The sequence below is a fragment of the Alligator mississippiensis genome, chromosome 3 (assembly GCF_030867095.1).
Source record: "Alligator mississippiensis isolate rAllMis1 chromosome 3, rAllMis1, whole genome shotgun sequence".
Classification (NCBI taxonomy): Eukaryota; Metazoa; Chordata; order Crocodylia; family Alligatoridae; genus Alligator; species Alligator mississippiensis.
In genome coordinates this window covers 140,969,301-140,995,056 of record NC_081826.1, presented here as the reverse complement: position 1 = coordinate 140,995,056, position 25,756 = coordinate 140,969,301, and positions in this window count along the sequence as shown.

The window sequence follows — 25,756 nt, the reverse complement described above, 5'->3', positions numbered from 1 at the left end:
TCACGAGACAATCATCCAGATCCTTACAGAAAAATGGAAAAAATCCTGGGTTCCTATATGTATTTTGTGTCAATGGTTTATGTAGCACACTTTTAGGTAAAATTGGTTAAAGTTTTGTCACAATTTTTAGTCCCTGTCAGAAAATGTGGTTTCATCAAAACCAGGATTACCAATCCAAGACATTTTATTTTACTGACAATCTGCACTTTTATTTTTTATTTTTTTACTGACAACCAAACTTTTTTACTGACATATTTTTACAGGCACATGTTTTACATAATATAAATGTAACCCTTCTGCCAGACTCTGAACAAAGGCCAGGTTTAGGTTTAGGAGTTTAATACCAGCTATAGTAAAAAAAAAGTTTGGTTGTCAGTTAAAGTTTGCAGACTGCCAGTTTAAAAAAAAAGTTCTTGGGTTGGCAAACTTGCTTGAGCACAGCATAGTTTTACACTGTGATGCCTTCATCCCAGATATCCCTACTCAACCCCATACTCTTGTACTCTGGAACACACCCCACACTGTGCTGCCCTCTCCTCAACCCCTCTCCCAGCCTTACCCCTGCTGGGTCCACCCCTTACCCTTATACAAACTCTCAAAGAATATACAAACTCTCTTTGCCTACCTGCCACCCAGCAGTGTTACAGGAAGTCTACTAGATGCAGAAGCAGCAGCATATGGGTCAAGGGGAGGGAGCTATGGGCTACAAATTCCTGATAGAATGTTGTGTGTAGAGTGTTGCACCCCTGCTCAGTCACCAGATGGGGTTTCTCGTCTCTATCTGCACATCAAGGCTTGCCTTGAGTCTCATTTTAATGAGCTTTAATCAAGGTCAGGCCTTCTTAGTTCCTTTAAAGATGGCTCTTTTTTTTTTTTTTTTTTTTTTTTTTTTTTTTTTTTTTACAGATTTTACAGACAGACATTTTAGGTTGTTTTTATGGAAAGTTGTCAACCCTAATCAGGTACTGGGGTGGGTGGGTGGGTATGTGTGTGGGGGGGGGGGAGGAGGTGTGCACGCACGTGCGCATGTGACAAGATGTTGATTTCAATGAAAAACTGCCTTCCTAATAGGAAGTAAGTAAATGGAAAAGATCATTTTGAACCGAACTGAAAAAGTCAATTCAAAATTATATTTTTGTTTCTAAATTTTAAATCATGCCTTTTCAAAATTTCAGGTTTTGTTTATACATTTCTAATTTGAAACTTTTCAGAATTTCTGTAACAGTTTTTCAATATTTTGACATTCTGCTCCACTTGGACACTGAAATTAATTATGATATGTCAGATTTCATGCAGGAGGAACCCTCTATTTCTCTAATGCTCTTTTTTTGATCATTTTACAAGGAATAATGGTAAAGTGTGAAACCTATCGCTACTCCACTAGCAGTGCTGCTATATTGTGATTGGTCCATAATTCAGAATTAACAATAATATTGAATAATAAAGAACATTGCATGTGATGAAATTGTCACACATTCTTTGCAACAAATAGACCTAAGGGATTTGGTTTGGTATGGTTTTGTTTTTTAAGGTTTGTTTTTGTCCCCATTTACAGTGATGCTGTTCATTCTAATTGCTTAGCAGGGGAGATGCAGGGAAGGGCAAGGGTCATAAGATTTCAAGCAGTCACTCAGCTCTGACTTATCACCAATCCATGAACCAATAAGTGTATTCAGCCACTGCATTTCTCCTGGGATACTGGCTTTTATCCCAGGATCCTACAGAGTCTATTGTCCCATTTTAAGTATCTGTGTAGTATGCAAGAGTAAATGTGTTAACACTCCCTTTTTCTCTGTCCATGTCCCCCAGCCCCCCCACCAGACAAACACACACACACACACACACACACGGCTGTGTGCATCTGCAAGGGTGGATGCAGGGCCAGGAGGAGTGAATTCACCCCACCCCTTTGATTCCTGATCCCCTGAGAGTTTTAAACAAACAGTTCTGCAGTGACAGCCATGTTTTTATGCAGGTGGAGCTGAAGGAGTCAATTGACTTCACAGCTCATTATTATCTACTTGATTTCTGTTAATCTTATTTCTCCACAGGTGTTAACAATGCTTCATCTTTCTTGAATCAGACTAGCCTTTCTTCTACAATTACCCTGTCTGTTAACAGGCAATTACAGAAGCATGCATGGAATAACAGCAAACTATCAACTAAGATATAAATGCAGATGTACAAGACTTGCATGCTGTCATTCCTGCTTTATGGTCCAGAATGTGGACTGCGTATGTTAGGCACATCAAGCAATTGAAGAGCTTCCACATGAGATGCCAGCATAGGATCCTCAAAATAAAGAGGAAAAACAAAACACAAAGGTGCTGGAGTGCACAGGTCTAATACACGTAGAAAACACTATCAAGAAGAGGAGGTTGCAATGACTCAACCTTGTCAGGAGAATGGGAGGAGACTGTATCCCCAAGAATATTTTGTACAGTGAAATTCAAGATGGCTCTAGAAAGCAGGATCATCCTATAAGGCAGTACTATGATGTGTACAAAAATGATATGAAGTTGTTCAACATTGATGTAGAAAACTGGGAGGAGTACACAAAATCCCATCCAACATGGAGGGAACATCCAGCACTAGGTGCAGCTCAGTATGAAACAGCTTTTATCCAGAGGATGGAAAGAAAGCAAGAAAGAAGAAAACAGCATACTGTAAACTTGGACTCCAACTCAGACAACACATGGATTTGTGAAACTTGTAACAAGCTGTGTCCATCTCAAATTGGGCTTTTCAGCCACAAGCAGATTCATCAGGCATCTAACTAGACCATTTACGTGTACACCATGATCCAGAGGAACAACAGTTGCCTAATGATATGTATTCCTCATAATATTTGTGTGTTCAATACCACTCCCACCCCCCAGCATGGCCAATAAAGGCATGCTTCTCCCTAGGAACCTATAATGGGTAGCTCTGTTTGTAGGGGGTTTGAACTCATAACAAGTCAGAGACAGGGAGGGGAGGGGAAGGGCAGACTAAGCTGTGCAGTGGCACAACAGTCAGAAGCAGGAAGGCGTTGCCAAGGTGAAGAAAAGAGGTAAGTTACTGAAGTGACCCTTTCCTGGATTATTCATTGCAGCAGATGATGGAAGTGTTTGAGGGGGTTGAGAGAAAGATTGTGGATGAGGATGGCTCAGGGCTTGTAAGGGGCTACAGCATAGTATGAAATCTTAGAGAGGCAGCGAAGGCTCAGATGAGTGTCAGGGGACAGGGGACCTGGTACATGGTAGGGACATGTCTGCGCAGGTTACAATAGATTCATGGGGAAAGTAGAAGGCCAGGATAGGACTCATTGGAGTGTAAGCTGAGGGGAGGGTATGATGGATATGATATAGTCTAGTAGCACAAAATGCAATACCCCATGGACAGGGGCTCTATGACCACAATGCCAAGAAGGAAGAGAAGAGTGTGTTCACTGGTGACTCCCTTCTGCAGGGAACAGAAGCACTAATTTGGATGCCAGATTTGGGGTCTTGGGGGATGTGCTGTCTGTCTGGAGCCCCAACTCAGGAGGTCACATAAAGACTGCCAAAGCTCACCCATTCCTTAGACCATACATTTTTCTTGTTTGTTCATATAGGCACCAATGATACTGCCAAGAATTTTACCAAGCAGATCAGAGAAGACTACAAGGTTTTTGGCAATAGGGTTAAGGGCACAAGCACAAGGGTTAACAGCCCAAGTCCTGTTCTCATTAATCCTCACAGTTGTTTACTGCCATGATACTCTAGTCCTTTCCTGTACAAGGACACAGGAAGGGATTAGCATATCATGGCAGTAAACAACTGGCTGAAATGGTGGTTATAACATGAAGTCTTTGAATTCTTTGACAATGACCAGATATTCTGGGGAAGTTCTACTAAGAGACAGGATACATCTAATCAGAATGAGAAAGAACATCTTTGGACATCATCTGGCCAACCACATAGAGAGAGCTTTAAAATATGTTCCATAGAGAATGGTGAAAAAATCCTCCAGCAACACAGCAAACAATCCAGAGGAGAAAGGATCAGAAGAAGCAGCTTGACTCTGGAATAGGATGATAGAGCCACAGGAAAGCAACAAGTAATGCAAAAGGAAAACAAGTAGGTTGAAATGCAAAATATGTCCAACGTATGTATATGGGTATGAAAAGCACAGGGAATAAACAAGATGAGCTGAAAATCACAGCCTGTGAAAAAAGAACTACAATCTGATTGTATCACAGAGACTTGATGGGACAGCGCATATGATTGAAACTTCAATATTAAGGACTACACTGTTTCATAAGGACAGGGGTCAAAAACACATACACTTGTTCCCTGGTTCAGAAAGAAGGCAGAGCAGAATGCATTTGGGTGAAGATAACGGGTGAAAGATTCTGCATCGAAATAATGGTGAAGATTAATTGTAAGCCACCAAGTCAGGAAGAAGAGGTAGGTGAGGCACTCTTCAAGGAGGTGATAACATTATCCAAAAATGATGCAATGATACTGATGGGAGGTTTCAATTTTCCAGGCATCTGCTGGAAAACTAATGCAGTCAAACATAAAATGCTGAGCCAGTTCTCAACTTGTGTGGAGGACAACTTTCTGTTCAGAAGGTTGAGGATAAAACTAGGAGACTGTCTATGGTAGATCTTGTCTTGAACAATAGGAAAGAATTAGTAGAGGATATGGAAGTGATGGGAAACTTAAGAGGAAGTAATCAACCTCAATATGGTTGAATTCATGATCCTGAGATAGGTAAATCATGAGGCCAACAGAACTAAAATTCTGATCTTCAAGAAGGCAGATTTCAAACAACTCAGCAAGTTAATAGGCATGATACCATGGGAAGAAAAACTGAAGGGAAAATGTGCCCAGGAGGGCTGGAAGCTTCTAAAAAGCACAATATTGAAAGCCCAACAAGAAACTGTTCCAACACATTGGAAGCACAACAAGAATGGTAAGAGATCAATGTGGCTGCAACACATTGGATGCCTCAAATGCAAAAGGAAAGCAGACAGGAAATGGAAGAATGGGCAAATCACCAAGGAGGCATACAAGAAAATATTGGGAACAAGCAAGGACAAAATCGGGAAGGCAAAGGTAAAGAACAAACTGCATCTGGAGAGGAAGGTTAAAGACAACAAGAAGAGGCACTATATGTATGTTGTCCAGAAAAAAAGACCAAGGAAGCTGTGGGTCCACTGTTAACTAGCCAAGGGAACTCTTTTAACAGAAGATGCAAAGATGGCAGAGCTAATCAAGTTACTTTGCCCCCATCTTCACAAAAAAAAAAAAAAAAGATGCAGCTGGATACCTAATAAAGATTATTTGGATAAAGAAGGGGACAACCTGAGTCTGGTGGAGCACCAGTGGGGTGCTTGCCACTTAGGTAAGTTGCAAGCTCTGGGAGAGTTTGTTGGCTGAGCAGCAGAGAAAATGCCCCCCCCCCCCCAAAAAACAAAACAAAACAAAAACAAAAACATTTTAAGGGGGAAGGCATGTATCAGAGCACTCACAGTGCTCTGGTACCTTAAGAACTGGTCCAGGCAGCAAGCAGGTGCAGCCCAGTCTTGATGAGCAGCTATCTTAAGACTCAGGCCAACAGGCCTGGAGGTAGGAGTTGCTGCCTGGCACCAAGGAAGGAACATTTACCAATCTACCAGTGGAGCTGCTGCTCCGGAGACTACACAGAGGTAAGGGAAGGAGCTATGGGGTGGCTAGCAGGCTCCTGGCTCTGGGCATGACCTGAAACTGCACCCTGCCAGGATAGGGATGCCTGGTGGCCCTGCCTGTGGCAGGGCAGGGCAGGGCAGGGCAGGGGCCATTAAATGCCAGGTTCAAGGACCATCCCAGTGAAAGACAGGTTGGGGTACCTAAACTCCTGCTGCCATCACCCAGTGGAATACATGATAATATTAAAGAGAGAGTAGTGGGGCTAGGGATGTCCATAGGGGACACCTGAACCCATTGGAGTGCAAGACCCTGAAGGGGAGTAGTGAAGGCCAGGTAAGCTTGGAGAAGCGCCTGAACTTGCAAGAGCGGAAGACCCTGCAGATGAGGCCAGGTTAGCTTTGAGAAGCACCTGAGCCTGAAATGGTGGAACACACCATGAGAGGAATAGTTAGGGTCCTGAGAGAGGGCACCAGCAGTTGAAGCCCTGATGAGACAGGGATGAGTACACGCTAGGCATGCCAACGAGCGGAACCTGAGTCTGCGGGGGTATTTGACTCCAGACCCCAGAGTACGGAGCAGAGTAGAGAGTGGCAGTGGTGAAGCCCAGTGAGTGAGGGGAATGAATTGGGACAATGAAGACAGGGTCTTCAGTGGAGACCCTGCTAGCATGGGGGAACTGAGTTAGGTCTAGGTGAGCCTTCGGGCACCTGATGCCACAAGTGAGCTGAAGGCTGATTGGAGGGTGGCAGAAGAGGATCTGTGAGGAGAACAGGGGGTGAGCCATCAGCCCCTAGATGGAGAGCAGCTGGGGGACCAGGGTCAGAGACAACACAGCATTTTGTGAACCACCCAGCACTTGCTCAGATGAGGGTAGCAGGAGATGCCCAAAAGGCTGCATGCTTGCTGGCCAAGAAGTGAAGAGTAGCAAGCCTGAGGACCCTCCAGATGAGGGCAGGGTGAATGTGGTCCCCGGGAGAGAAGAGGCGGTGCATGTGAGGCCCAGGAAGGGCAGGATGAAACAGACCAGGTGAGAGCTGGTGGAGAGTGAGAGGCCTCTGTGAGAGGGAGGTATGAGTGTGGCCCTAGCAGGGCATAGCAAATGAGACTCAATGCTGTGACAAGTTGGGCCTGGCCCCAGGCTGAAGCTTATCACAGCTGTGAGCAACATCTGTGAGGCTTGGGATGCAGTACAGGGGTGGTTGGAGCTGTATACATAGGCCCAGGAGAACAGGGCATTCAATGGACAGCCTCCTACCTAATTAAGATCGTAATTAATAGCAAGGTGTGGCAGTTGAGATAGGTGGGTGGCATGGCCAGAGGCAGTGGGAGACCACCACTGTGACTGGTTGGGGACTTCCACCATCACCACACTGAGGGATAAAACAACTAAAGAGACAATCAGAAAGCTTTTGCTGGGTTTTAATGCATTCAAGCCAGCAGGTCCTGCTGAAGTTCATCTCAGAGTACTGAAGGAGCTGGCAGGGGTGATCTCAGAGCCTTGGCAATAATTTTCATGAAGTCATGGGATAAGGGCCAGATACTGGAGAACTGGAAAAAGGCCAACATAATGCCCCTTTTTAAAATGGCAAAAAGGATGACCCTGGGAAACTTCAGACCAGATACCCCACTTTTATGCCTAAGAAAGTCCATTTCCACCATCTGGAAGGGTTGAAGGCTGATCACAAGCAGCTAGCATAGATTTACTAAGAACAAACCATATCAAACAAACTTGATCTCTTTCTTTGACCAAGTAATTACTTGGGTAGATAAAGAGAATGCTGTGGATATAGTGTATCTGGCTTTTTGACAAGGTTCCAGATGATGGTCTCACAAACAAATTGGAGAAACTCAGACTAGACAAAGCTTCTATACAGTGAATAGAGATCTGGCTCAATACCTGTAAGCAAAGGGTTATTATAAATAGATCCATGTCTGGATAGCAGGAGGTTTTTAGTGGATTCTCAGAGGGATCGCTCCTGAGCCCAGTGCTGTTGAACAGGTTTATTAATGATTTGGATGCTGGAATTGAGAGCTTTTAGAGGAAGTTTTCGCATGTTATGAAAGGACTGTAAACACACTGGAAGACAAGAGTGCAATTCAGAAGGATCTTGACAGATAGGAAACCTGGGCTGAAACTAACAAGATAAAGTTCATGCTGACAAATGCAAAATGCTAAACCTCAGCAAGAATAGTCTAAAACACATATAAAAGATGGGTGACACTTGGCTGGATGGCAGCACTGTGGAGAAGGATCTTGGAGTCTTGGTGGATCACAGAGTTGACAGTGTGATTTAGCTACACAAAAGGCAAATCTGGTTTTGGGCCACATCAACAGAAGCATTAGCTGCAAGACGCAAGGGCCATCTCTACAGAAGACACTGACTGTGCAGTAGCCCGAGACTACTGTGTAGTACAGTCATGTGGCAGAAACTGTGATATGATGCTACTGCGGAGTAGTCTTAGACTACTGCACAGTCAGCATCATGAAAAAGCCATTTGTCAGCGCAACTATGCAGTCATTTAGAGCTTTTTTATACAAGTACTAAATGACTGTGCGGTAACAACTGTGAAGTCAGAGTATATCATGTAGAGGCAGCCAAGATGTGATAGTGCCTCTCTACTCGGCACTAGTTAGGCCTCAGCTGGAATATTGTGTTAAGTTTGGGGCTCCACATTTTAAAAAGGACATGGAGAAGTTAACCAGGTAATCATGCCTTAAGCTGTGACCCAGCTACATGTTCAACCAATTAAGGGCATGATAAAAACAAGCAATAGGCTACAAAGTTATTTCACAAAAGTGTGTAATAAATTTGGAGCTTGTTCTAATCACACCATTAACTGAACAAGTGCTCCCTTGTGGCTGGGAACCCCATCAACTGACAGCTGACAAGGCTCACAGTGGTGGCAGCATTATCAGCTACACAACTTGCAGTGGGGAGAATGCTGCCCCCCACTTCCCCTGAGCCTTGTCAGTTGTGAGGTTTGCAGCAGGGGCTGTGTCATCAGCTATGGGTAGAGCCCTACTGACATGAATGCCACGTGTCCCCAGAGACTGGAGGGGCATGGTGAGTTCCCACAGGTGGCAGCAGCACTGCTGGTGGCAGGAGTATTGTGGCAGCAAGTGGGGAGCTGCTGCAGGTGGCTGCAGTGCTGTTGGCGGGGGGGGGAATGTGGCAAACACTGACCGGTGGTTGGTGACCATCCACAGATGCCACCAGCAGTATTGGTGCTGGTGGTGTCAGCAGTGAGGGAGGAGTGGCAAGTGGTGACCTCCCACAGGTGCCGCCAGCAGTGTCGGCAGTGCCTTTTTGCAGGGGGTGCACTGCCAAACTCAGGGGGTGCACGTGCATCTGCATGTGCCCCCTACGCATCACCAATACCTACTAAATTCATGGAGGAAGTGGCTTGTGCTGCAGCACCTTTAATATTGTAGGCTCCCCCGTGTGCCCCTCCTCCACTGATTGATGGAGGGGTCCCACTTGCAGCCTGCTTCTGATTAGTAGGAAAGTGGAAACCACAGTTTTAAACATGGCACCATTTTTGCCCCCCACCACTGATTGGCCGATGGGCCCCCGCAGCCCCACTGCTTGCTGCTGACTGGTGGGGAGGCAAAGACAGTGCCATATCTAAAAGAACAGTTTTTGATTCCCTACCATCAGGAGTGAGCCATTAGCGGGGCTCCTCCACCAATTAGCAGCATGTGAACCAGATCCAGAACATGGTGGATCCTGTAAGATTAAAGGAGCCACAGCACAGTCCACTTTCCCCATGAATTCAGTAGGGCCCTAGTTATGGGGCTCACAGCAGAGGCAGCACAGGGTACAGTGCCCCAGCTGCAAGGCCCACTGAGCCCCATCAGCTGTAAGGCTCACAGTTGCAGAAGGCAGTGCAGGGATTGTGATCCCAGGCTCCTCCTGCACCAGTGATAAGATTCAGTGGCACAATTGTTTGGATCACACATTAGATCCTATTATGCCCTTACCTGCACATTTAGTAACATTTGTAACAACATACCAAGGGTTGGCATCTTCATACCTAAAACTGAGAATAGGCAGTTGAGGCAGATTCCTTAAACATATACTGTAATTCAAACAGAAATGGATTCAGGGAAGTTTCATGGCCTGTATGAAACGGAAAGTCAGGTTGGATGGTAATAATGTTCCCTAATGTATATAAATCTCTAAAACAACCTACCTAAATTGCCTCAGATGCAGTAATTTACTTTATCCAATATTGCCAACCGCCAGGGACCAAAACTCATGAGTCAGACCTGCATAAAATCATGAGATTTTTCTAAAAAAAATAATTATCTCACATTTTTGGTTTGTCTTTTGATTCATGAACTCCTCCAGCACAACTCCATGGTGTGTAACATTTGCCAGCTCCCCCAATTTATAGAGTAAGGTGAATTCTACTCTCTCACACTCCCACTCCCACTGGATTCCTGGCAATTTGTACAATATAATCCATATCCCTCACTCGATCTTCTGTCATGGACCTGATGTTACAGGGGAAAGGAAGATGACAAAATAGACTGGCTCATTTTTCACAAGAGTGCAAAGCAAGGGTGCTTTGAGTTTCTGGGCTCTTTCTGGTCTCTTTTCCCCTTTTCCTCTAGTGTTCGCTGTTCTACCCTTCAAAACCTCTTTTCTGCTCCTGAGGGCAACAGAAGGAAGGGCTCTGCCTACCAGCTCCAGTACCTCTGATTGGTTGCTTTTCCACAGAAGGTGGGGTTATGGTTGTAAGGGATTGGGGCGTAGGTGATCTGGCATAATGGTTAGGCCACCAAGGAAAAGCAGCACCTGGGGCTAGGTCACAGGGAAGGAGCCATGTACCAAAACCAGAGGGAGATCCAGAAGCAGCATAAATGGCACAGCCCAGGATCAGGATCCAGGGGTCAGATGCCAAGTACCAACCCAGGGGGCAGTCTATGGGGAGAAGTCCAAAAAGAGAGAGATAACAAGATCAGGAGCCAGTAAATGGAACTGCAGCAGAATCCAAAGCCAAAGTTCAGAACAAAACCAAAAAAAAAAAGGGGTTAGGAAGCAGGAGAACCAGAGTTCAGGACCCAGGAGGCTTACCACAGCAGAACTATTGACTGGCCTGCAGATCAAGGGCCCCAATTGATGCTAGAGTAGGGGTGGGCAAAATACAGCCTGCGAGCCAGATCCAGCCCATCAATTGACTAGATCCAGCCCACAGCTGCCCCCACAAGGCTTTACATGGGGCTGAGCCCCACACACTCCCTCCTGGCAGCCTGATCCATGCTTCCACTGGTGCAGGCCCCTACCAGCACACACAGCTTCCAGCGGGGCTGTTCTCAGTGCTGCTATGCTCCCCTTACCTCCAATGGGAGTCACCCAGCTGAAGCTTCCCCCCTGTTTGCCCGCCTGCCTGGAGTGGCACAGCAGGGGCAGGAGCAGGAAGAGGAGATGTTTCTGGAAGCAAAGGGACAGAGCAGCATCTGGCTGAAAGCAGCAGCACCAGGAACAGCCCTACTGAAAGCTGTGTGTGGCTCCTTCTCCTGCCCCTATTGTACTATTCCAGGCAGGTAGCGGAGAAGCTTCAGCCAGGCAGTTCCAGCTCCAGCTCCTGGCTCCCTTCCACCTGCTCTGGCTGCCTGCAAGTGGCTGCTCATCATGCTGAATAGGCAGAGTGCATAGAAGGCAGCTACCCATGTGCTGATGCAGTAGCTGCCTAGCTGAAGCTCCCTCCTGCTCAGAGTGGCACAGCAGGGGAAGGAGCAGTAGGAGGAGCCCCAGCTGGAGGCAAAAGGAGCATAACAGCCCCACTGCCTAGGGACACTACACATAAACCAGTTTAAATGATCAGAAACTGCTTTAAACTTGTAACAGAACAGATGTTCAGTGCACAAAAACCAGTTTGAAAATGGTTGAAACTGGTTTGAAATAAACCTGGTTGAATGTATTATCAGACTTGCCTGATTTGGGTCAAACCAATTTATGTAATGTCTGTCCCAGGCCACTGGCTGGTTTAAGTCAAACCAGACACCCCCAGCAACCCAGCATGCTCTCTAGACTGGGCAGGGCTCTCTGTTCCACAGCAGGTCTGGCCTCTCCCCTCTGCTCCCTTGCTGGAGCTCCAGCAAAGACTGAAGGCATCTGCCTGGCTTCTCCCTGCTAAGCAGGGATTATTCCCCCTGCCCCTATGCTTTATACAGACCCTTCTCAGCATTAGCTAGCAGACCACATGCTGGCTACAGTCCATGTTGTGGGAGATGACAAAGGAAGAAAGGCTTTTTGGAGCCAATCAACAGGTAGCTGGTAATATCCTTCCTTGGAAAAGCTGTTTAAGAAGAGCTTGAACTAACAGAGAGAGGCTTTGTTTTCTTAATGGGTTAATAAACATTGAGTATGGGGTGATAAACATTCCCTGCTGGGCTGCTCAGGAGGGGGAACCCCCTCCTAATCATAGCATCCTGCCAGAGACTGGCCATGCTGCCCGCCCCCCCCTTCCCCCCTCAGCTCAGCTCTGTAAAAGGGGAAGGATGCTTTAGAACCCCCCAGCTTCTAGCCTGAGCTACTGCAGGCATGTGCCTGAATTTTTTCAGTCCAGAGGAGATGTCTGCACAGTTACAAACTGGTTTAGCCTAGCCAGGTTAAACTAACCTGCAAAGATTGAATCAATTAAGGCTCAGGCTTTTTGAAAGTCTGTCCCAAGCCACTGGCTCAGGCCCTGGCCAGCATATGCAGCTGCCAGAGGGGCTGTTCCCAGTGCAGCTGCAGCCAGATGGCTGCTCTCTGTTCCCGTTGCCAATGGAAGCTCCTTCTCTTGCTCCTTCTCTTGCTCCTGCTCCTGCTATGCTACTGCAAGCAAGTGGGCAGGAAGAAAGCTTCATCCTAGCAGCCCCTGCTGGAGGCAAGGGGGAACAGCCCTGCCAGAAGTTGCACCCACTGGTTGCAGTCTGGGCTGGCAGATGCTGGCAGGAACATGGCACGGGCTGTCCTGGGCAGACCTTGGCCCAATATGGAGCACTACGGAGCAGCCGCAGACCACACCACCTGGGCTTCCTCTACTGAATGTGTCCCCCCCCCCCCCCCCCCCTTCAACCCCGGCCAGATCCCAGGACCTAATACCTAGACAGTCCCCAGCCCCCCGCCAAAATGAACAGCCCCCCACATACCTCACACAAATTCCCATACATCCCACCCCACCTCCTCCAAGGCAGAGCATTCAGGGAGTGGATCATGGCCAGGCCCGGGCCCCAAGCTGGCACTGCCCCACGACCCAGACCCAGGATCCCAGCCCCATTGGCCCACCCCACTCCTGAGCACTGCTCCCTGTCTCCCAAAGCTCCACAGTAAGTTTCAGTCAGTTGTTGTGCAGGTGGGGGACAAGTGCTGACCTTGCCCATGCCAGCTCATCAAAATTCCCTATGTGGCCCACAGGCCCAAATAATTGCCCATCCCTGTGCTGGAGGAATAGGTGGTGCTCCCAGCAGCCAATCAGGAGGCTTTCTGCTCCTGTGCTGTGGCAGACTTCTTTAGCTGGGGCTTGCTGCAGGTGTGGGTGCCACAGTAATTGGTTCAGGCTGACCTGCCTACTTAGAGTCCCTAACAGGACTGAGCCCAGGCTGGTCTGCCTGATCAGCATCCTTGACGATGGTGAAGGCAGCATATCAGAAGAGCATTTCTCCAGGGAGAGCTGAAATTTGCAGGAGAGCAGGAGCTTATGATATCAGCAAGAGGCTGATTCCAGCAGGGCCAAGAAAGCCTGTGAGAGTAGGAAACTGCTCCTTATCCTCATCTTATTTCTTCTCTTGCCAGCTCCAGTATCCTAAAAAGCTGTCGACAGTTTCTTGTTCCTGGGCAGGGCTAATGTGTCGTCCCCAGTTCTATCAGATACCTCTTGCTGAGAAACACATAATCTCATATCCTGTGATTTAAATTTTTCTCATTTCTAAACTTGTCACCATCTACATCCCAGCTCCTTTCCCCTTAATTCTGATCAAAGTTTTGCTGGTAAAATCATCTTCTGCATCACTCTGGCTACACAATCCCTTCACTGATCTTACACAACATAAAATATAGGTTATAAGTTTATCTTTGCCTTCAAAGCCCTACACTATATAGAGCTGCTGTATCTATCAGATATACTAGCTTTTTAAGCAGGCCACTGCAATTTTCACTCACTAGTGATGGCAGTTTCTTGCTCACATCTTCAAGTTGCTGTTTCATTGCCACAGGAGGTGGTGGAGGCAGACAACATTGCCAGGTTCAAAAAAGGACTAGATAAATTCATGGATGACAGATCTATTAATACATGTTGAACAGACTAGTTGGAGATGCTGGCTGTGGCATTTCTAAACCTATAATTGTGGATGCAAGGCAGGGCATTGAACTGAGGATAGAGCACTTTAAATATATCCAATTCAATGCTTCCCTCTATAGCATCCATCCCTTTCACTGTTGGAGACAGGCTACTGGGATAGAGGGACAATTAGTCCAACCAATTATGACATTTTTTTATGTTCATATGCCCTTATGTTCTTAAGTACCTCCGTACTTTCTCCCTTGCTACTCCTACCCACCATGGATAGACGAGTTCTCTATGAAAATTCATTGTCACCATCTCATCTTTCCTTAGATCCATCCATAAGAGCTATTGTGATGCCTACAAGTTATTATCACCTGGAACTGGACAGGCAAGTAGTGAGCTGGGAACTGGGTAGGCAAGTGGTCAGCTGCAATTGCTTTTCTGCAGAGCTCTGACCTAACAGGAAAGGCAAAAAGGAATCAACTTAAAGTGTCAAGTCAGTGTCCCAAAGTCAAATCCATGATGATCTCATCCAGGAGTACTATGGCCTTGGTTTGCTGTAGTGACATTGCATATTGATTTAATAATTTAGTTGATTTACCTTAATCTACCCAACTTACTCTACATTTGCTTTATGGTTTTCTCATCTTACAAATATACCATTAACACATTTGTCTTTTCTAACCCCCATTTATGTCCCATGTTAAATGTACCCCTGGAGTTTTCTAGGAGAGAGACATTTTTATTATTTGTCTATAAGGTGCCTATAATAATGGAGCCTTGATCTTGATTGAAGGTTAATTGAGCCTTGATTGAGAGTTATTAAGCACCAATGCAATACAAATACCTAATAAAACACTGTTCACAGATAAAATTACATTTCTAACAACTAACCGGAAACTCACCTTTATGCTCTGCTTTAATCATGCTGTCAGTTTGATCTACAGTGTTTTCTTGTTTTGCATATTACTTTACTACATTAGTCCCAGTAAATTACATTTCATTCAGGAGAAGATTTTTCTCCCTTTATTCATAGAGAAACTGGACAAACAATTTTTTAAAAATCTAGATTTTTCTCCCATTGGCTCAAGCTTGTTCTTATTTCAAACATAATAGGACACAAATCTGATCGCAGAGTCTGGATAACATCATTGTTCACTTTATAGCTATGGCTCACCATCACACTGGACAAGATCACATAGGGGATAAGGTCATGGAAACTCACTGTGTGTCTTCTACCCTGTGATGTTATCAGGTGCTCAACCCTGAAGCAATAGAAACAGACTGATAAAAAGAGGGGAAAGGGAACCACAATAATAAATCAACTCAACTGCAGAGAAATGCCAGGGAAAACAATATTGATTTTTTTTTACAAGTCAGTGCACAGATTTGTCAGACAAAAGAATAGAGATGTCAAACTCCACAGAATCAAACACACTAATATTAAGACAAAAACAACTCCAGAATCAACCCAATGCCAAAATATGTGCAGACTGATGTTTATCAGGAGGAGCAATGGTATTTTTTATCCTATGCAGAATATATAAAGGGAATATTTATATAATCTTTATTAAACAAATAGGTGTTTTTCCCCTCATAGTGATTTTACATTATAAACCCTCAATAGGAATCAGAAAGAAAGGGAGTCAAAGTCCACTGTGAAAGCTCCTCTAGCTCATTGAACAAAAACTGATGTTTCAGTCACCGCCTAAGGGAGGTGACTCACTGGTCATCATCAGTGACCATGCAATTACCTCCCTAGGTGGTAGTCGAGGTATCTTGTTTCTCTTCACTGAATCAGAGGAGCTTTCTTTCCAAAATGGTTGTATTGCTGTCATGGAAAATCAGGGATCGATCAGGACAGACCAGATAAAACAGTGGTGGAGAATGAAGGAATTTAAATGAGCATATTTGGTTCCAGTAAAAAGAATCAGCAGCAAGTTTTAAAATCATACAACCAACATAGATACTGTACTACAACAAATATTGTCTTTCCCACTGAGCATGATGAGAAAAAGGGAGTTGAACAAAAATAGCTAGTATTTCACATCATTTCCATCTCTATTTCTCTTCTGTTCTCTCATAGATTCATAGATGCATAGAATTTAAGGCCAGAAAAGACAATTAGATCATCTAGTGTGACATATATAACATCTTTAAATTTCACGCAATGATCCTCATATTGAGCCCTGTAATCTGTGCTTAGCTAAAAAACATCTTACAGAAAGGTATCTTGATCTGATGGCAAATTCACCCCTTCCATTAACATTTTCTTCCTGTTTCATTACCTTCACTTTTAAAAATGCATACCTTATTTCCAATTTGAATGTGTCTGTCTTCATCTTATAGTCATTAGTCCTGTCATCCCTGTCTTTGCTAGATCCTGTTAGAGCCCAGCATTTTCCCCTAGTGGAGGCACTTATATATTACCTTAATAAACTCAATAAACTGAATCCTTGAGTGTTTCTCTACAAGCCACCTTCTCCAACATTTGGATCTTCACCCCTTCCAATTTTTCAACACCCTTTAAAAAATGTAGACGCCAACACGGTATTTAGTTTTCTTGTATCAGTGCCGTCAGTGCTGCGAGCCGAAGTAAAATCATCCTCCTGCTCTTCCCTATTATAGTTCTGTTTATACACAGCCAATAAAAATATTAACCGTCTGTGGCGTGTCATGTCACTTAAAGTTAATGTTAATATATGCCTTCCCCTCCACATGCTTTTCAGAGTTTCTCTTTTCCAAGACACAGTTCTCTTTTTTGTAGATAGTCTACATACCTTGTTCATGGATCTGTGACTGTATCTGGCAGCACTAAAGGGCCAAGTTTCTCCACCATTCCAGTTCAATCTATATGAATCTCATTACTTGCTATTCCAAATCTTGGATTTTCCACATACTTTATTAGCAGTAATTTTATATTTTAGTTTCATATCAGTGATAAAAATATAAAATAATATGGGTCTAGTACTGATTCCTATAGCATCTTCTTATGAGTATCCCCATTCAACAACAGTAGTCCATTTGAAATTCATCAGTAGGCTAGTTCATGTAGTCATTTTGTATGTATTTCACTAATATTGAATAGTGCTAATTTTTCATTCATAATATCTTACAGTGCTAAGTCATGTACCTTATAAAAGTTTCATCTTTTAGAAAAAGTCTACAACATTTATACATTTACCATTATCAACTAAACTTTTGATTTAATTGAAAAATGAAACCAGGCTTATTTAAGAGAACTTATTTTCCCCAAAATCATGAACCACTCCCTGCCCTGGGCCCATTGGCCTAGAACCCAATGCTGTTTTGCAGGGGGGACCTCATACTGGATTTAAGTAAATACAGCAATAACTCATAAATAAACTGCAGGTCTTTCTTATTTTAAAGTTAAAACATTTTTCATTTGGTTAGCTATTTCATACATTTAATTAACACATCTATTGTAACACATTATCATCTCTGACCCTTAATACTGACTAAAACAAAAGCAGTAAGGTACTGGAGGACCCATCTCTTTTCACATTAAGAGTTTTTCAGTGACTCAAACAGGGTGGAAGACAATCAGGTCCACTTAATAGGCACCCAATAAATAGAATAGAACGTGTCCCATAAAAGAGGGTTGCCTCCTGTTATAAAAACCTGATGGGTATTAAACGGTGGGGTTTGAAAGGGAGTTTGGAGTGGTGGTCATGTTTTTGTTTTCCTTTAGGGTCTTTTGTGTAAACTTTGAGTGGGTTTTTTATGGTGTTTTTTTTTTTTCTCCTTTCCTTTCCTTTTGCCACAAAGGTCTGTTTTCCCAAAGTTTGTTTTCTAAGGCTTAAAGGGCAGAGGATAGCAACTGTGGTATACATAGAGGGTCTTCCGAACAAGACAATGGAAATGAGGATGATATAATGTGAAAACAGTGGAAAGACATGACCAGCAAGCAGGAGAAGCAATGAAAAGGAAAAGAGCAGAGAGAGGCATAGATGGCTGGAAAAAAAAGACGTCTATGTTATTGGTGATATATTCCTAAGGAGAGAAAATAGATCAGTCACAAATAATGAAAACAGAAAACAGAAGGGTGTGTGGTCTACAAGGAGGAGAGATACGAGACATAGACCTGAGACTGAAGAGAATTTGGATGTGAGAAGGAAACAATTCATTAATTGTTCTTACTGTGGAAAGAAACAACACCGTCAGATGCTCCCTGAAAAGGATAACGTTGACAACATAGAAAGGGAAGGTCCTTAAAGAACCTGAGCTGAGATGATCTTCACTGGAATTCTATTTGTCCAAAGACAAGGGAGAAGATGGGACAAGAGAATAAAAATAAACTGATGGCTCAGGTGCTACCAGGAAGACTTTGAGATGTATGACCACTGGCAGGCATTTGCAGATAGAGATGGCCATTTCCTCAGAGATGGCCTTCTCTTGAGTAAGTGAAGAAATAGCTTTCAGGGATCAGGGCTGACCTAAGAGATAAGAAGAGCTTTATATTAAGAGCTAGGAAAATTCTGAAAAAAACTTCAAGAATAAATTGACAACAGGAAGGCAGACTGGAGAACACAAAAATGACCCAAAAGGAATGGCACACAGGACTGGAAAGGCTTGGAAAACATCTGCATAGGTGCAAGTGGAAATAAGACAGCCATTGAGAAAAAATGGTGGTGGTTTTCTATCACAGTGCTTTTCACCTCCTCTTTTCATGGCTCTTCTCACTTGAGAAGGATTAGAAGGATTAGATCACCCAAAGTCTAGGGATCTCTAGGCAACTTTTGCCACGCCCAGCACTTCTTAATTACTATAACTTTATCTGTCTACCTGCATTCTTTTATTCAGTTCTCAGGAAGTACTTGTATGTTATGCAACTGACTTCCTCCCCACACCCCCCCCAGATATGCATCTGTCTTTTCATGCCAGGTGTTACTCTTGATTTACAATTATATTTAGGATATATAGAAATATTTACATCCTTTGAGACAGATTAACTTTTAACCAAATTTCCTTGGCTGTCAGTTATTCAGGAGAAATATAGACTTTCTCTCATTCAATTCAAGGCTGAAAAAAATATCAATCTCTACATGAGATTTTCCATGCTATAGGCTTCTCCTTTGAAATGTAAACCCCAATTGTTTGGGAATGGTGCCGCTACCCAGATACACATAATTACCTCTCTGGCTGATCAATATGCATAGTAACAACAGGTGCATCTTTCAGACATTGGTATTCTCTTTCTAATATGAATACCTGTGTCTGGTCTGGGGACATTCCTGATGCTTGAATGAGCAATCACTTGACTATTTCCAGGCACATTATAAAAATACAAAAATACATTCATATCAAATAACATGATTCATACAAATATAAACATGGTAAGACTGACCATAACATTATCTACCAACAGAGACCAAACACTATGTTAGTAAATGTAATTCAGGATAACATCTATGCATTCTATATCAATACATTTTGAATGCCAGTATCAGCCAAGCTTTAGGGTGGTTTGAGACAGTCATCCACAATCCAACTGGAACCTTGGGTAATGAGAGATGGAAACAGCTTAAATTCTTATGTATTAATGCAAGGAGTCCAGGCAATACAATGGAAGAACTCTTGAACATTTCCAGGAATGGAGATTCCACAGCTTCTCCAGGTAGCTTGCCCCAATGCTTAAACTCCCTTATATTGAGATAGTTCTTCCTAATCTTCAACCTAAATTTCCACCGCTTCAGCTTGAGGCCAGGACTCCTAGTCCTATCCCCCATTGCCACAGAAAATAGTCTCTCTTTATGCTCTTTATAATTGTCCTTCAGGTATTTGAAGACTGTTATCAAATCCCCTCTCAGTCTTCTCTTCTCCAGAGTGAATAACTCAAGTTTTTTCAGCCTTTCCTTGTAAATTGTATTTCCCAGGCCACTATTCATTTTTCTTGCTCTCTGCTGAGCTCTTATCAATTTGTCCATGTCTTTCTAGAAGTGAAAGGCCCAAAACTGGACACAGTATTCAAGGTGAGGCCTGTCCATTCTCAAACAGAGCAGATGAATCATTGCCCTTGACTTGCAAGTGACACTCTTATTAATACAGTCTGACATGATATTGGCTTTTTTGCCACAAAAGTACACAGCAGGGTCATATTCAGCTTCTGGTACATTGCAGTCCCCTGTACTGTAGCCTTGACAATCATTTCCCAATCTGTATTTGTGCATGCAATTATTCCATGCTAAATTCCAGATTTTGCACATGTCCCAGCTGAATTTCATCTGATGACATTTATGGCATTGTACATTAATGAATTGGTAGATAATAGGGAAACAAGATTTAAGGACACTGAGAAAATATGTTTGGCTCAAAATCATGTTAGAAAGAAATAACAAAAAGTACCTTAGAAAGATGGTGTTGGGGGTCTGTTATAAAATCCCAAGTCTATAACAGATAGGGATTCTGCACAGTCTTGGAAGATTTCAGTAATAGTGGAGATTGTATGTGAAAGAATTCAGTTTCGTCAATATATATTAGATAGCAAACACTACACATAATAGTAAGGTATAGATAATCCTGGAAGAGTTAGCTGATCAGTTTCTCTAGCACTTGATAGAGAAAATAGTCACTATACCAATGAGAGGCAAATCTATCTTTGGTCAGCTTTTCGCCAGTAGAAAGGATCTATTAAAAGCTCCAGTTGTGGTTAATAATCTGGGAACTTGCAATTGTAAATTGATTCAGTTTTCATAAAATTTCAGGCAAGTTAAGAACAGGTCTGTTACAAGTTTCTTGGATTTCAGAAGTGTTAATTTTGGGCTTCTATAGATGTTCAGGGAGCTGCTCTAATGTGCTGGAAATCCAATGCATTGGAACAGAATCAATTCGAGTCTGCTGAAGCACAGAAATTAACACACTCCAGCAGACAGAAAAATGGCAGTGGGGTGCTTTGAACTTAAGCTCGTTTGAGCCCCAGAGCCATTTTTCAGCACAGGGGATGCTGATACACATGATGCTCGGGTGCTTTCAATTATCGTGGCTTGCTAAAGCACCCCCCCCCCCCCACACACACACACACCTTCTGGACCATGTGTAAAAATGCCCTATGAAAAATTAAGGCAATTAAATAAGGAAGTTGATCAGATTTGAGAGCTAAGAAATTCAGGTATAGAAGCAATATGAAATCTTTTAAAGGCAAATATACAAGAACAATCAAGGGATTATATCCCAAGGAAGAGGGGAAAAAAGGGGTAGGAAAAATCTCCAGACCAGCTGGATGAACAAGAATCTCAAGCAAGCTATTATGAATAAGATGTTATTGAATCCCATCATACTCTTCTCTTCTCCAGATCAAACAATACCAGTTCTCCAACCTTTCCTTATAAGTTTTGTTTCCTAAACCTCTAATCATTTTTGTTGACCTTCACTAAACTTATTCCAATTTCCTATGTCTCTCTTGAAGTATGATCCCATCCCCAGAACTGGGCATAGTAGTCCAAGTGAGGCACCACCTGTGCTGATAAGAGAGGAAGAATCACTGTGTTGCAAGTGACAGTCCTGTTAATACACCCCCATATGCAATTGACTTTTTTTTCTTTTTTTTTTCCAGCAAGACCCCACTGTTGACTCATTTTCAATTTCTGATCCACTATAATCCCCAGATCCCTTTCTATGGTACTGTCCCCTATTTGGTTATTACCCAGTGTGTTTTTTGTACATATGATTGTTCTGCCCTAACTGCACATTCTGATTTTGCATTTGTCCATGCTGAATTTAATTTGATCAATTTTGGACATTTTCCCCAGTTTATCAAGGTTACTCTGAATCCTAATCTTACCCTCTAATGCAAGGCAATCCAACTTCTTAAGTGGCTGGAAGCCACACTGTATGTGGGCTACACCAGCAAGGGACTACACACTATGTGGGTTGCAATAGTGTGAGCCACAGACACCCACCACATGCGGGCAGCCCTATCTTCTGCTTCTTTGAGCATAGCTATGTATCTGCCTCACAATAGGTTCATTGAGACTGAATTTCTTTATCTTACTTATAGGAAGAAATGTCTGAAATACACGGACAATGGGTATTGCACAGAGTATTTTTTTCACTTTGTGGTGGGGCTGGGAGGTTGCACCAATTCTAGGAATACTCTGTAAAACGAGGCCTATTGAAATTAGGATTGTGCAGTTTTACAGGCTTTCATGCTTTGAGAAGCCAAGAAGATGGGGGCTGAATTTAATGTTAAGGCTTCTGCAAGAGGTAGTTTGGGTACTGGAAATAGCCAAGTTGTGTTACCTGGGATAGCTGTGTGTGTACCTGCATTGTTCCTGTAAATATATCCATACAATCAAGAAAAAAAACCTGAAATGTACACTAGGGGTGACTCTTGAAAAGTTTAAATAAACCATTATGTGTCTTATAACCTGAACAACTTATCCCCTAGTAGAACTGGACAGTGTTCCGACCTTTATGAATTTATCATAACTCTAACAATTTGCAAATGGGTAATTTTTCCATATCATGACAAACAGTTGCTTCCTCATGAGCTTTTCCTTAAGCAGCATTGAAACTGAGCTCTAAGTGCCTGCATAATAGCATGGTTATAGAAAATAGATTATCTCCAACAAAACTGGAGGAGATTCCTCCACACTAGCTAATACTGCCTGGGTGCATCTACATGTGCTATTAGCATGCAGCAATAAACTCCAGTACATATCGCTTGCTGAGAGATGCTATGGGAAGGGGCAAAAGCCAAGTTGAAAAAGCTGACGTGACAACCTGCTACCAGAAGTTCCCTAGAATATGAAAGAATAGTAGAATAGCAGCCTGGACCTGAGTTTTCCATATCTTAGGATACCTTGATGTTTGCTGTATACCAGCCACTAAAGAGTAATTACAATGGTAATCACATGCCCAAGGGAGCTTTCCAACTTACTCTTTAAGTCTAGTGTCTTTAATGAAAAAACAATTGTCACGATATCAAGAACTCCAACTCAGAGTAGACTTTCCTCTCCTAGAGTTTCTTCCATTAAAACCATCTGATCCAGACATTGCTAAGCACCACTCCTACCACCATCATATTCAACAAGGAGTTTAAGAAACTACATCTATCCCAGGGGGACATCCTGCAGCTTATTTCAGGAAATATGACATGTTAATGTGTTCCTTTGTCAAGTTAGTCATAATGGGCCATATTCTATTTTCCTTTTAAGTGACTAAGTGGATTTAAGTGCCTAAATGTGATAATATTCCACCCTCCTTAAGGTTCTGAAAAACTGTTAATACAAAAGATCCATCCTCCTCCTCCTTGTGTCCTCCTCCTCCTCCATGATGCTTTTTTGCTTTATAGGAAGTCTGATGTTTCAATCCACTTTTCCAAAACTGATCATAATGTTTCTAAAGCTCCTTTCCATCAAAACTGAATGTGAATCCATGGTGTGACCCAGAAAATGTTGTTGTTCATTATGTGGATCACTAGAGGGTATCACTGGATAGCATCTCAGAGATTACTGGGATTCACCAATGAATGAGGACTAAGAATGTGATCAGCTAAATGATCCAAGCACTTCAACTGAAACTTTATTATTCTGTTTGTTTCTGTTCGTAAGAGAAAAGCACATGAAGCCCTTCTCTATCCCTCCAAGCAATTGCCTGGAGGCTTGTCTCTGATATTTAGCTCAAGCTGCATCTGCCTTTCTCTTAGACTGAGGATATCCAAAGCTTTTCCAATAGCTCTCCCAACTATACAATTGTTCCAATAAAAATATCACAAAAAATTCCTTCCCCCTTGTGAAACTAGAAAAAATTTTAAATGTTTCTGGAAAAAAAAAAGAAAATTAAATGAGGAAAGAAAATTTCATTTCAAATTTCTTTGTTATTATTCACTACATTCATTATTTTATGGTATGTGAGTAGTTATAGCACATAATAGGTGCATCTATATGAGACGCTTTACTGAGAAGCTAACAAGCTCTGCAGGAAAGTGTCACCATCTACACATGCAGCATTATTAGGTTGGAGTTGGAGTAAACTAATTAACTCCTCTGTAAGACAGTACTGCCAGCACAAGTACTATCCTATGGCAGAGTTATTTACTCTGCCACAGTGCATGTGTAGAGAGTGACCAGGGCTGGGTGGGGCATGAGGGTGCTAGAGCGCAGGGGGCTACCTGCCAGCTAGCCCCGTACTGTAGCACCCTTGTGCCCCAGTCAGCCCCTCTGCAGCCCATTCAGCTGGATCAGAACAGCCCCAGGCTGACAGACTGACCCCCATAGCCCCTTGCTAGCCAGAGTTGCTCCACCCAAGCACAGTGTGCTGCAGTCCTGGGCGCACAAACAGATGCTGTGCCTAAGAGCAATACACTCCAGTGCAAACTGTGCCAGAGTTTCTTGCAACGCACAAATTGCATGTGTAGATACACCCAATATGACATAATGTTTCTCTTATTATACTGTGGCCTAATATTAATGACAGACATTGTGAAAGAACTCCATCCCATCCTCCTCTCTCAGGATTTTTTTTTTTCCCTTTCCTTTTTCTTTGTCCTCTCACACGCCTGTCAATTTGGTTGCCCTGGGTTACTGCGTATGTCACCTGGTTCAGGTAAGAGGGGTGGATCTGACCTCTCCGTTGTTCTGAGTTCTGACCTCATGACAAGGGGACTAGGCCTAAGCCAGTGTCCCTCTGATAGGTAACGCTGATGCTTTTCAAATTGATTGGTCGATATCAAATAACACCTGTTCCTGACTGGGTCCAGGTGGTGAGGTCAGTAGGTCTATTTAAGAAGGTCCATTCAGGAAGAAGGGGGGAGGACATTTTTAAAATGCACCCACAGAAGCATGGACCTCCACAGCTCTCTCTCATTCTCTGCCTGTTAAACTGAGTAACTTACCAGGAACCTAACTAGGAACTTAGTTGACTGTAATCTAGTCATGTATCAAAAGGCTGACAAGCCACTCAGATTTTCTCAATGTTGGTTTTCTTTCTGTATTTTGCTATTGATATTCCTTCCCCACCCTATCCCTTTTTGATCAATAAATCTATCTGTTTTAGCACACCTCGCTGTGTGTGCTTAAGAGGGAAGGGACCCAGTAAAGTGGGCTTGGCTATTTTACTTTCCTCCCATATGAGAGGCTGCTGGGAAATGCTTCAGGCTAATAGAAGCACCAAAATCCCAAGGTCTACAGGACCTGTGTATCCTGGGTGGCACAGGGCCCAGACAAAGACCTGAGTCTGAGTGGTGGTGGCGGTACCCCAGGCTTGCAGGTGTGCTCCAGGAACGGGGTGGGTTGGACATAGGCACCCCAAGGGGAGACACTCAAAGCTTGGTTTTTGGCTGGGCACAGTGAGGCAGGCAGCTCAGCACAGGAGTACCCCCTACTGGCCCAACAGACATATACAGCTATGGTTAAAATCGTGATGAGAGTTGATATTTACTAGAGATCAAAACCTTAGTAGAGATTGAAACATTTTTTTCTAGAAGAAAAGTTTTTTTTCTTGTTTATTTGCAAGGTTGGGTAAAATTTAGCTGAACATTGTGCATACTAATTGGAGGAAATGTTGGTTTGAATAATCTCTGATATAACAGGAACCACTTCTCAGATAGCAAAAAACTGAGTTCTCACCTTAGTTTCTTGTGAAAAGGGACAAAGTGTTATCCTATTTTGTATTAAACTATTTTATTAGCACCCAAACATTAGATAGTTTGATCTAGACTAAGGGTGTTGAACTCATCAGGCTCTGCAAGCTGAGAGCAAAGCAGAACCAGTCCACAGGACATAATGAACCTGCAGACCAGCCTTGCACATTGGATCCAGTATGCATTGGTGGAAGAGGCCAGGCCAGGTACCCTCAAGTTT